Here is a 14,096-nt window from a genome sequence, read left to right as displayed (position 1 = left end):
AAGGTCGGCAATAAATGTTCATTTTTCACAATGGAGAAAAGCAAATAATAATTTCTCCAAGAATCTCAACTCTTTGTCCCCTTAATGAACAGATCCCACCAGGAATCAGCTGACTGGCGGAAAGCAGAAGGACAGAAAAATAGCAAGGCCCAATCTACTCTGCTTGGAGCAACTGCTGCCGAGCCTCTTTTATTTTCTCAGAGCAAATTTCAGCGTTAGTTAGCAATGCAGGAGCACGGTGTTTTATCATATCTTTTCTTCCTTCTTAAAAGAAGGGGTGGTGATGGCTTAAGGCATTTTAAAAATTGAAGGAAAAGCAGCTAAACAAAAAATTGCCTTTCAGGCCTGCCCATTTATTTATTTATCTTTATGTTATTTATACTCCACCTTTCCCCTCAACAACCTATGGTCACCCAGCAAACTTCCATGGCAGAGTGGGGACTCAAAGCCGAGTCTCCCACATTCTAGTCCAACACTCTAAATACTACACCACTCTGCTCTCTGTCATGTTATAGGATAAGCAGAACAGAGGATATAAAGCTGACTGACAGGTAAATGAACCAATGAGGTGGCAAGTTTTTATAGGTAGCCTGATTAGCAGCTTGATCTGCACAATAAATATGAATTACAGTCAGGTCCGAACCTAGGGTTGCCAGCGTCCAGGTGGTAGCTGGAGATCTCCCAGAATTACAACTGATTCCCAGGCAAAAGAGAACAGTCCTCCTGGAGAAAATGGCTGCTCTGAAGGGTCAACTCTATGGTATATTATACCCCACTGAGGCCTCTCCCCTCCCCAAACCCTGCCCTCTCCAGGCTCCACCCCCCAAATCTCCAGGAATTTCACAACCTGGATCCGGCAACTAGAGATGGGCACGAACCAAAAAAAAAGAAAAGAACCATGCGGTTCGTGGTTCTTTTTGTTTCACAAACACGAAATTTCACAAACTTGCCCCGGTTCACGAATCAGTTCGTGAAAATGTCACTTCCGGGCCAGCAAATCACCACTTCCAGGTCAGCAGAACGTCTGCAGGAAGTCCATCCCCTGTTGCAATGCCTAGGAAACTGATTGGCCAGCACCAGGCTGTCTGCAGTGATGAACCGAAAAACGAACCAAACGAACCAGCCTAAAGTTCATGGTGGTTCATCAGAAATGGGATCTGACAACCGCTGGTTCACGAACCACGAACCGTCCTGGTTCATCATGAATTTTGGTTCGTATTTCACTTCATGCCCATCTCTACCAGCAACCCTATCAGAACCAGAGGCTTTGTAAAACCAGGTCCACTTCTATATGCATCACCTGATCACTGCTAAGTCATTAGCTGAAGAACTTCCTTCAGGCCACTTTCATTGGTGTTTCCAAAAGCAGTAAACAGCAGGCCAAAGGCTCCTTTTTCTGACTCTGCAAACAACATTCTCAGCCTTCTGAGAAGAGAACCAGTCAACTCCACTATGACACACACTAACATTTTGCTATACAAGCCTCTCTTCTTCCTTTTCCCTCCTCATGCTTGCCTCTCCCCTTCCTAACCCTCTTCCCTAAAAATGGCTGTGTGCCTCTGGAAGAACCTGCCTGAGACTGACCAGCAACCTAGTGTTTGTTTTTAAATAATTTGTCTTCAGCTTGTGGGATGGGACTAGAGAATTTCAGCCATGTCTTTCATTAAACAAGATGGCCAGCCACAATTTGCACTCTATTGAATAATATGGAAAAACAAGCCTAATGTGCCTAGACCTGAAATGGTTCATATTTGGGATGTATTTTTTTTAAAAAGGCTGTATTTTTTCCACATATCCTACCGGAAACAACTACTGCAATCTGTAGCTAATCATAGCAGAGTCCTTCATTAGTGATCTACTGCATTTCCCCCGAAATGCAGAAAGAACTTCATTACAGACACCGCAGGAACATTGCTTCTTTCCTTCTAGTTAGTGGATCTACTCAGGAATAGCAAGGCTTGCCACAAGAATATCAACCCCATATCAGCAAGTGACAAGACACAAGGAATATTATTCTTACCTTTAATTTTACTCAGAGATTAAATCTCACTTGCGGAGTAGATCGAGCTCTCAAAGCAGAGGGAATTCCAGTTGGGAATTTTATCCCCCTCCAGGCCTGTTGGTTCAAGCAAGCAGGAGCTTGCTGACCTTTGGGGCAAGTTGCAAGGCTTATCTGTTTACTCAGGTTGCTGGCTTGAGGGAGGTGCCCAAAATTTCATTTGTCATTTCACACGTCACTCTGAGTTAACTCTGAAGTTATTTATTAACCGCCCTGGGCTTACTCCTAGTTTACTAAAGAGGCATTACCAACCAGAATCAGTCAATGAATCAAGGCTATGGGACCCCTCAGTCTGTCCTGATGAAACCCAGACTGGAAGGACAGTCCAAGTCAACAGTGCAGATAACTGCAACACTCTCCCAATCTTTACTTGAAAGCACTTGTACAAAGCCAAACATATCACTGAGACATCAATAGAGAAGAGCCATCAGTGTGGTACTTCACTGTATTGTAACTTTATTCTCATAGCAAGTCCATGTCCTCTGTGACCTGTATTTCCTTGATGGACAACTCTGCTGGTAATTTGTGTTTTGTCTAGCCAATTGAATGGGTGTTCCTACATGCATGAAGCAATGAAATCAACTGAAAGAAACTCAGGCAGCAGCACTAGGAGAATGAGAAAGAACACAGTTGATGCCCACTCACTAGAAGACAAGCATCACGCTAATTTCCCTTTGCTGTTCATCAGCCTGCAATGTGCTCTGAATGAGAGCCTGTAATTAATTGCTCATCTGCATCCCCCATCTGAACTCCCTCCCCACCAACCCCCAGCACTACACCGTGCATCTAGCTTGATACACGTTGGCTGGCATTTTCAAAATCAGAGGCATTCTAATTACCGGAGAGTTATAACACCTTCCATTTTGTGCCCGTCGGACTGACACCCTGTCAAGAGCAAAGAGACTTGCCAGAGGTTTTGACAACACTAATTGCCCCTATAATCTAAAAACACAAAGGAGAGGCGATTAGTCGTGAGGGCCGCAGCTTTCGATCCGACATGAGGTTTTCACAACGTTACAAGAAAACAAAAGCGGTGCTTTTTAGAGTGTGATGGCTGCTAACAAAGCAGAATTATATTTTCATACAAACCTTTGTCTACATCAAATGGCTTTCCCCTCTCTCGTAAAATGCTGCGCTGACACCAAGAATGGTGGAGGCTCCTTAGGAAGAGGGGCAGGAAGATAAAAATATACATAAGGTTCAGTTCTTACAAGATGGAGTATCCTAGGGAGGTTTCTTGTTCTTCATTTTTGACTGTATCATGGAAAAGGTGAAGTCATTCATCAATGCTACATCAGCCTATCCAGAGATGTGCTACCTTGCTTACTCATCTTCCTCTTCTGCCCAGTGCTACTATGAGAATTGTCAATATAGCAGCTATATCTCATCATAATAAGTGTTGGAGCTCATAATGTGCCTGAAAGATAGTTCAGTGACCAGCTCTGCAGAACCACAGGCCAAACATGCACAGAGGCTATTAACAGAACCAAAAATGTATTTCTGTGCAGGATAAAAAAGACAACTTTAGGCCTTCCCTTTCTGTGCACAGCAAGTTAACTGTAACATGTTGCATAAAAATTACAGTTCTATTTCATGGGGATTTGGGGAGTAGATGCAATCAGCCATCAATATAGTTGATGGCTGGTAGATATTGGGGCCATCAAAGTAGAAAGTAGAGGATAAAAACAAGTGGGAACCTTGAAATGGGAAGGTATAGGACTCTTCTGCAGAACACTGCAAGAAAATATTCTGTTTCTCCTTGGAGAGATGATGGTATGGCTCAGTGGCAGAGCATCTGCTTTGCATGCTGAAGGTCTTATGTTCAATTCCTAACATCTCCAGTTAAAAAGATCAGGTAACAGGTGATGTGAAAGACCTCTACTTGAGACCCTGGAAAGTTGCTGCCAGTCAGAGTAGATATTACTGACCTTGACAGAACAACAGTCTAGCTCTGTATAAGACAGTTTATGTGCTGGGAAATTAAACAAAGAAATAAGTTGTAAACCTGCTAGGTTATAAACTTCTCTTATGCAAGTGAGGCACCCTTTCCACAAACATAGGTTTTTATGATATGCTTGAAGAAAGCCTAGATCAGGAATTGGAAGCAGACCTGTCAATTTTGCCCGGCTGTCCGCAAAATCCAATCCTGGAACAGTAAGACTTAAAATAAACACAGGCTAAGATTTCCTTACATGAAAGTAGATTGTAGACTGAAAGTAGAAAGTAAACTGAACATCCTCTCACCCTGGCTTTCCACTGATATGCTTAATATTGTATGCCAGTTTCCATCTCATGGGATATTTTGGCTGAGTTAAGCAATATGGGCTGCTGCCTAGAGTTTTTTGTTTACGGAATTTAATGCTTTTCTTTTAATGGGATTTTACTGTGATTATATTATATGTGATGTTATCTGCACTGAGCCCACTTGCAGGGAGAGCGGACTATAAATTTAATAATAAATAAAATAAAGATTGGCTGAAGCAGCCTCTCAATAACAGCACAGTCTCTAGAACATCAGATAGCCACAGTTGGTCGTATGTATCCTTTCTTCTTGGACTTCTAGGTACATTTGCATTGCAAGAGCTAAGTAAACTAGAAGAAGGCTGAGGTAAGAGAAGCTTGACAGAAAATATATGGTTTTACCTCATTTCATGAAGAGACTGATATTGGTCTGCCATTCCTGGCTAATCACTAGCTGACCAATATGTACTATCAACTATCCTATTGAGAATAAGCACCCGGCGCGGAACTTACCCACGCCGGCATTTGCAGGGCCCGCAGGCAGGGAGAAAAAGGGGCTGGACGGCATCTCGGCCGTCCCAGCCCGGACGCGCGGCTCCCAAGGCAGGCTGGGCAACGTAGTTCTAAAGAAGGCAGCCAGCCAATCGGGGCAGACGGCTGGGCAGGGGAACCAACCAGAAGAGGGGAGGTATCCGACCTGAGAAGGGAAGTTTTCCTTCTCGTCCTCCCAAAAAGTATATAGGCTCGGGCCAGCCGGTGACAGTTCAGTCGGCCTTGGAACAGCGATCCCCACCCACCCTCCACTTGATTCAGATCTTGGGTAAGCGTTACCTTGGGGTTTAGTTAGTTACACATTGATGTCAGGTAGACTGGTTAAGTGTATGTCTTGTACTGTTTTATTCATTGAAATGTTTGAGGTTCACATTTTGTCAAGTTATTTTGTCACAACTTTTGTTGGCAGTTTGGATGTGGGGCACCGATCCCGTCGGGGAAAGACAGGGCCAGCTGGCACTGTTTCCCCATAGATGGGGATCCCCATAAGGGATCTCGGACCAGGCTTGGCAGTGGTAAGCCCAGCTCGGGAGGCTGACAGAGAAGGCCTGTGTCCAGGTGATGGGGGAGCCACACAGAGGCCACCGCCCAGTGTGACTCCCTTAACCGTCATTCCGGGTTTTCCCCCTGCAGCAGGCGTGCTGGAGGGGTGAGGTGTCATCGGTGGGCAGGCGGGCCAGCCGATGCTGGGATCCGTGCCCCTACGCAGCCATAGCTCCTTGATCCTGTAACCGATAAAGTTGTGGCCAATTTTCTCCAAACAAGCGTCAGCGTGGTTTTTTCCTGCCATGTGCATCCCTGCCTTTAGGCTGGCAATGCAAATGGTATTACTATTTTAAAAAGCAGCAGAGTAGTCTATTCCTTTAATAGTAATGTCTTGAGCTGCAGCATGCAAAATGGCATACCAGAACATAAGCACTAGAGCCCAATTTTGATAGCTTACAAAGTGGTTGCAATATAGGAACATGACCTTGGCGAAACAGTAATAGCTTTAGATCAAATAAATATACATTACTTAATATGCAGTCTGGTGCAAAGGCAAGTCAGAAAGCTACCATGTAAGATTACATGCAAACTGACTCCTTGTCCCCAGTCTCTTCTTATCTTTCACAAGAACTGTAGGCTCTTCTCCACTCTCTAAAGATTAACACTCCCAATAACAACAACAGAAGCATTGTGCCTGTAGACTGGGAGGCTGAATTTCTCTCTCCAAGAATGGTTTGTGGGTGTATGTGTGTCATAGCTGGCATCTGGCAAACAGTGAGCTAAGACAGGCAGTGACTCACTTGCTGGCCCATTGCCATTCCACAAAACTGCTTACTAACAGCTTTGGCCTCCTAACAAATCTTTGACAATGCATCTGAATGGAGAACTAAATCTCTCTGGGATGCTTTTCCAAGAAGGCTTAGCTAGAATCCCTCCACACCAGTCCTAGAGATGAAGCACAAGAGTGGGTGGAAAATAAATCTGTCAATGGAAGTGAGACCTATTGAAAGTCTGAAAAAAGTTAATCAGCCTCACTGAAGTTGATAAAGATTTTCAAGCAGAATAAAGAAAGGCACAGATTCTTAGGACAAGGAGATGGTGGTACCGAAGGAGGACTGGGGGGAGGGGGGTGCTGTCTTGGTACCCAGGATGGAATGTTCTATTTACATCAGGATAATACTGTAGGTCCTCAACTGTTTTGTCCTTGCCAGATGAAAACACCTAAAGTTAGGAGTGCAGTAAGATACCCCCAAGCTCAGTAAGGCAGAGACTGATCCCATACCCTGCATATCAATTTGTCTTTGAGGAACACAGAGTGTGTGAGGGGGGAGGGGTATGGTTTAATAAGCATGACTGTCACTAGAATAATGAATGCTACCGCTCATACTTAGAAATGATGCTGAAATCTCGTTTTTTGTGCACTTGTAAAACAGATCTCCTTTGAGTAAATACAAAATAACGCTCACCACCACATAAAAAAATCTGAGTGAAGCTAGCAAGCTATAGTAGATGTAAAGGTGACAGGTGTAGTTAACATATACAAATTGAGCACGCTCGAACAAATCTGTACACAATATGCTTTGCTCTAGTCTAACACACAGACACAAACATGCATATACACATGCACAAATTTAGGCTTCATCTTACTTTTTAATCCACATAAGTGAATCAGAGATCTAGCATTTGGACCTGTTTATTCCATCTGCCTGCCCCGTATATTACAGCATTAGGTCCTTCATTATAGATCTACATAGGGATGCAAAACACTATCACTACCACAGTTAGAAAATAAGGACCGACTGCAGTTAAGATCAAATGAAAAAAAATTCAGTACTGCAGCAGACACATAGGCCATTCTGCTTTTCTTGAAGTGAAGGAATGCAGAGGGGCCAGTATTGATCTGTCTTCATTACCCATTTCACTCAAGTTCAAATCAACAAAATACACTTTTCCACATCAGTGCCCTCCCTGCCACAGCAGACAAAAGAAAAGCAATTTCCTGCAGTTTGCTCCAAACTTGCTATTCTTTCCTTATACTATTCTTTCTTCTCCTGTTACAAACATTTTCTCAGGATGGCAGATTTGCTCCTCAGTCTTTCTTCAAAATGGACAAGGTACTAAGGAGAAAGGAATATAAATATCTTTGCTGTTGCAAGTTCTTCATAGCTATGCTATTGCAGAAAATTCAGCTCTTTCCTTTAAAAAAGTTTCTAGTTATGTAATAAGGTTCTGAAAGTCACATGAGCTTTGTGTTCTAGAGCTGTTTTACCAAAGATGGAGTGTCACCACTATTTAAATCATCATGCCTGAGAGTCTCTCTACACAAGACATCTTACACAAGTAGGATCAAATGAAAGATCTTATACTTGTTCTCCCATTGTGGATACACATGCACTGCTAGGGAGACAGAGTACGCTTGAATATAAGACCACACGGAAAGTAAGTCACTTGAGCATCCGCATGTAAGAAGTCTTGTATGGAGAGACTCTGAGGAATTATGCACTGTGCTGCAGGTAAGAATGCTTAGAATCTGACCATTTGGTGCAATACATACAAACACCACTCAATATACAACTATGCAACTGAAGTGGTACTTTGCACCCTGTTGCCCACTATTTCCTGCACATTCCTTCTCAGTAGGAATTGTATCTTGCATGAGATAGTCAGTAGGTCCTAGATGTAGAAAGATGTAGTAGGGAACAATTCTTTTAATCAAGGGAAGGGACATTTTTACTTAGCACAAGTCTCAGTTTTCCTCATTGCACAATAACTTCTATCCTCAACCACTATATGTATTATCCTCTCCTCCCAAGTTTCATTCACTACAAATTATGCGGGGAAAGCCATAAAGATGCACAAGCAGGGTAAAGCATAAACATCAAATGATTTTACACAAAATCATTCAATCTATATGATTTATTTATTATTGGTTAAGTTAGTTATTTCAACTGCAAAATATTTCCTAGGGCAGGAAATGTGTTACTTGAGACCACCACAGTCCATCACGAACTCATCCACAAATAGTGGTTGGGCTACAAATCAGCACTCTGTTGGTTCAAATCCCACTACTGCCAACCGCTTAGCAGGTGGCCTTGGGTAAGCCACTCCTCTCAGCACCAGCTCCCCAGCTAATGCTGGAGATAATAATATTACTAACTTTGTTCATCACTCTGAGTGGGGCACTAACCTGTCTAGAAGAGCGACATATAAGCTCAGTTATTATCATCCTCATCTACCACAGTGGAATGGAAAGGTGAAAACACTGGTAGAGAAATGGAATTGAATTTTCTATGTGGCAATTTCTTCCAACTATAAAACAAAGTTCCAAGCAATATTCTGCAGCATGCCATTCGCTTATACCATCCTGCCCTGTAAGAAAAATGAATTGTTTACAGGATGAATAGCAACCAGTTAAGATTCTGTTAAATCACCATAGGATCATGAGGATAGGTGTATAGTGCAACTGACTCAAAATGGCTCAATTGATTTTATGTCAGCTTGTGTGAACCTGTTTCCAAAATCTTATCAAAGTTTCATCAAAACACCTTTGGCAACTGTTGGGAAAATCTGCACATTGCTGGTCCAATACCCAAGAGAAAGCAGCTGCTCTTGTATATTGAGGATTTTTTTCTTCCATGTTTGAGAAAAGAAAAAATGATTAAGTGATTATGGCCCCCAACTGAAATGATTCTATGGATAAGCAAAAAATTGCCTTCTTCAAATAGCAGCAGACTTCCTGGATGGCAAGCAGTTTTAAAAGGGAATCAAGGGAATTTTGTTTCAAGCTATCCAGTCCAGAATTAACCCCCCCCCCAATCCACTTCATAGTAAACCAAGGAACAGCAAGATGACAGTGCTGAAATACTTAGTCATCCTGAATCACAGCCAAGGACAGATTTCTTATTTCTCAGAAATAATTAGATGCCCACTACCAACACTTACAGGACTGATATTTTCATACTTGGATGAAAATTTTCAGAAGTGGCTATTTGTCTCAACCTATGTCTGCAGCTAGTCAAGCAGAAATAGCAGTGACTGATATATAATTTTTAAAGGCCAATACAAGAAATCAAGGAGACAGCAGAGGTACAAGATTAAAAATAATATATAGAAAAAAAGCTTATGACTTCTTCAGTTGTCTTAGATGCTACCACTGACAGAGCAAATTTATTTGCCCTTAATCAAGGCAGCCACAATTAAGTTCAAAATCATTATACACAACATGTTTTAGTATCATGCTTCAGAGGCCTTGCTGCTAAGACAGCATAGCATGGACCTAAATTAACAAGCATCTTAGTACACGTGAGCTACAGGAAAGTGATTAGCAACAAGATATGTTTTTACTATTTATATCAAAGTCACCTGGCAGCAATCTTCATTGCACTGAAGATATGCTGCAGCACAATAAACAGGATGCATGCATGCCCATGGGTTGGACAACGTGACCTTTAGTTTCCTTGAAGCTAAAAGAGTATGCAGATGTTACATTTAATTTAGCTCAATTCAACAAAGCATTTATTTAAATATTTCAGATGTTGCACTGAGGTCAATGGAAGTTCAAGAGCATTCTTAAAAAAAAGGGGCACACTTCGTTTAGACAATATGGCTGAAATTTGGGGGAACGTATGTACAATGTCACCATTTCTGGTCCATGCAGTCCAGACAGTAGGGTGGATTCAGCCTGCATCAGGTTCCTTCTAGTGTAATACAGCTAGTCTAACATAAGTGAACAGGGCAGGGCTCTGGTGGGCCCTTCTGCAGAGACCTGCCATGACTATGTGAAGCTATCACCTGGATGAGTCTCCAAAGCCAGGCTGCTGAATTAGTGTCCAGCTGTGAATCCAAAATGGAACAGAGGTTCCTGAAGTCAAGAGGCAGGCAGCCAACTTGATCTTATTCATTAAAATTTCTTTACTAGACCGTATTTGGATTACACACACGCCACACACACAAAAAAACCTTTTTCAAGAGAGGTGAAAGTAATTGAACTTGTTTGACTAAACTTTCAGTTTTGAAATGAGCGAACTGTTGATATTTGACATGGTGCCATTCATTAAGACCAACAAAAGATTAAGATCAAAAGATTTTTGGCTCTGCTCAATATTCACAATGTGCATGTGAAGGTAGAATGCAGTGCTAAAAACAACTTGAGAAGGGAGGACGCAGCTAACCAATTTCTACCTTGGCTGTGCCTTCTAACTCATGGTACAGCTCAGTCCATAAATTGCTGGTTACACAGAACCAGCTCTTTCGACCATTTTCACGCTGCTGTCCTCTGCCTTCACCATATCCACCCCTTCCGTAAATTACTGAAGAGGAAATCTATCCTCACTGTCTGCCCAGGAGGTCCTATCACTCTTACTCTGAACTTGGAAACTGCCACTTTCCTTTCTGTGTCCAGAAGTGCAAGTGTTACAGTTATAGCCCCTTAATAAACTCCTCACAGCAGAAAAATTGGGCTAAGAGCTAGCACGCTGAGGGAAAGAGATAAGTCTTTTTTTTTTTTTTAATATGGGTTGAGAGCAAGCTTGGGAGACAGCCACTGCAACCTCTTCCAAGCAAGTGGGGAAAGTGAAAGTCTGCGGTTTTGCTTCCCTGAAAAAGCATCAGGGAAGCATTCCCACTCCATGTGAGCCCTGCTGCAGCCCAGCGTTTATATGAAGTACAAGTTCAGAATACTCTTATGTGCACTCTGCTCTCTATACTCCATCACTAAATCTAGACACTCGTCTTGTTCTACACCTCCCCACCCCCCTCACCAATATAATCTCCACCCACACCCTGCCTGGCAAAGCTGTCCTGGTCAATCTCATCCACACCATTCCACAGTTAGATAAACTTCCTTTCAAAGGCTCTGCTTAATCCTGTATCTCCTCTCATTCAGGTCCTCCTCCGGCTGTAGTGCTGGGACATGAGGAGGGGAGAAAGGCTGCTGAATTATGAGCTACTCCTGACTTATGTCTACAACTTTCACAAGTTTATTTGCAACAAAAAGGTGGAGAGGGAGTCAGAAGTCAGGCTCTGTTAACTCCGGGAAATCCAGCTGGAGGGACAGAGAGGAGACTGGGAAAGGCGGGAGTGGGGGTGGAGGAGTGAGAGCAAGGGGAACCGAAAAACAAAGTGCAGGAGAGAAAACAGACCACAAATGAGTGAGGGTGAAAGGGAAGATAAACAGGCAGTGACAGAATGAGACTAGCTTAGAAAGGCAAAGCTACACAACATGTGCTCATGCGTGCACACGCACACACTCATAGTCAATAGGAAAACAGCCAGTAAGGGGAGAAAAAATGGGAAGGGGGGGAAAGCCTGAAAGATGGGCATGCTCACACACACACAAAAATAATAAGGGGAGACACTCACACATTACAGGAATCTGACTTCACCCTTACTGCCTTTGTTCTTTCATGATATTTTCCATTCAGTGACTGCATTTCCTTCCTGAAAATGCTATTGGAAAAAGCTAGCTGCTGGCTCAAAAGAAGCCCTGATGAATTATTGCTGTTAATAATATCAGCAGTGATTCTGCCTTCTTCACTTTCAGTTAAACTCATTAATAGAGATGGCTGAAGATCTGCTATCTCCAGCAGGGGCCTACTCCTTTCAGACAGGTGTGAAGGAGGCCTGAGAAAAAGAGGAGGTGGAGGGAATAAAAAAGAGAAGGAGGGAAGTTTGAGGGCAGGTCGGGATTCCATCATGTCCCACAAAATCCCTGCAGAGATGGCTGGAAGAGACCCACTAGGACATTAAGAAAGTCTTCTCTGCCAATACAGGAATTTCCCCTACAATCGTCTGCTCTGCCTAAATTTAAAACACTTCAAATAATGGGCTTCCACAGCCACTGTTCCATTATGTGAGGGAGTTGGGCTTAATCCAAAGCTTATTTTAAAACACACATACAGCACTGAGTGGAAAATTCCCAAAAGAGCTTCATTTGAAACATCTTTGAATAAAGTGAAGTCATTTCACACATTGCAGGGATGTTGTCATCATGTCTGATGGAAGACAAGAACAAATGAAGCAAAGCTTCTTTGTTGAATGGATACTCTTAAAAACTCTGCGCTAGTTCTAATATCACTTTTCCAGAGGTACTAGTCTTCACTACACTGAAATAGTCAGACACCCTAATTATGATGACATGTTGAATTAGCAATCCTCCCCAAAGCTGACTTGCCAGTTTTGGTAAGCGGTCTATATAAACTTGTGTAGTTGTTCTGAAGATTTGCCTCTTCAGCCATCTTTGAGACACAAGTAGACAAAAACTGATACTGGAGTGGGCTCTTCATGCATTGGATATCAGGAAGCAAAATGAAAGAAAAAGCAGTCTGATCCTCTTGCATTCTTCTGGCCATGTTGTCATTCCCTGCCCATTGATGCAGACAGTACCAAGACCATCGTGTGGATATGATTCTCAGGGGCATCTGGATAAGTAGAAGGCAGCCTCCCCCCACACACATACACACACTCTTTCACTGGGTTTCTTCCATTGCCAGCAAACTTTGGAAGCAATTCAGTGTGGTATAGGCAGGACCTCCCGCTCCAAGAGAACACATGCTAATTACTTTCCTTTGTTAATTAAACCCACGTGGCTCTAATAAGGTAACCTGCTGTTCTCTGATAAATTTAATTAGCCTGAAGGGAGAGCCCCTCCACACAGCTATTTAAATTGTCACTTTCCATCCACTTGGGCTTTCTCGCTGCTTCCTCCTTTAGACTTGAATTTATGCTCATTTTGCAAGCCCTTTCATGTCCCAAACCTGCTGCCCTTGCTGGAATGTATATAGGCAACAACCTCCATCTTGGCAACATCTCCATGGATATTTGAAACTGAAAGCAGGATGCTTTTAGATTTGCAGCTAAGGAGCAGGCTGGGCAGAACTGGATGTTACAGGAGGCACACACAGCTGTTGTCTCTCCCACTTTTCCTTGCAACATCTATTTTAATACAGTGTATAATGTTATATCATCACGCTGTGCGTCATTCCCCACCTTACATAATTGGCTGATGCCAGGGAGGGTGGAGCAGTGCACAATGTGATTACCTCATATTGCATAATTTGTTAAATGAGATGTTATAAGGAAGAGTGGGAAAGAGATGTAAAGCAATGGCAGCTCTGAGCCTCAAGTAATTCTTACTTCTCACGTTCTTACTTATGCAGAAGCCAGTGTTCATTTAAGTGGACAGTCAAATATAAAAGTACCAGTTCTGCACCATTTATATAATGATAATCACATTTCCCAAATGTGAAACACACTATCTCATCTCTTCGTTTTAAAAATGTTTTGAGCATTACTGGTGGCAGTGGAATCAGAAGGAAGGATATTGTGTATGGTTGCTGTTAGAAAACAAAGCTCTTTTCATCTCCTAAAAGTAGTTTTCATTACAATCAAGAACATTGTAGCACATCAGTGAAAAATTTTTAGTTTGTTTTCCTAACCTCAATTATTCATCTCGATAAGTGTATTCAACAGGCTATCTCATGTCCTGTTACCCAATCCCACGTGTAAATTTTAAGGCACACTTCTTGTGAAGAAGAGAAACCAATTAATACACTACCTAACAGGGCATTTGTATCTTCCAGATATATTGCCTACAAATTCAGTTTGTAGGTAGAAAATCCACCCACTCCAGGTAAATCACAGTTGGTGCAGAGTGCCTTTGGGTCCTCTAGTAACTGGTTCACTATCTGTAAAGAATGAATATCCCAGGAGGTTTGTGAGTGAGGATCAAATTGTTTGTGATGCCGGGGATCAGTGACAG

The 14,096-nt window shown here is 42.5% G+C and overlaps 1 protein-coding gene across 2 annotated transcripts in view; it reads right to left on the bottom strand.

Moving 5' to 3' along the window:
- FOXP4 (forkhead box P4) overlaps window positions 1–14,096 on the bottom strand; it is a 163,355-nt gene that overhangs the window by 68,442 nt on the left and 80,817 nt on the right. Inside the window, exon 1 of one of the 2 annotated variants that reach the window (XM_054979225.1) lies at window positions 2,021–2,113. The exons of the other annotated variant lie outside the window; for it this stretch is intronic. The gene's annotated coding sequence lies outside the window, so the exon portion shown is untranslated. Of the gene's footprint in view, window positions 1–2,020; window positions 2,114–14,096 lie in introns of those variants that run through there. 2 annotated transcript variants of the gene reach the window in all.

This window comes from Eublepharis macularius, chromosome 5, assembly GCF_028583425.1.
Source record: "Eublepharis macularius isolate TG4126 chromosome 5, MPM_Emac_v1.0, whole genome shotgun sequence".
NCBI classification, from domain to species: Eukaryota; Metazoa; Chordata; class Lepidosauria; order Squamata; family Eublepharidae; genus Eublepharis; species Eublepharis macularius.
This window is presented reverse-complemented; position numbering and strand designations above follow the sequence as displayed.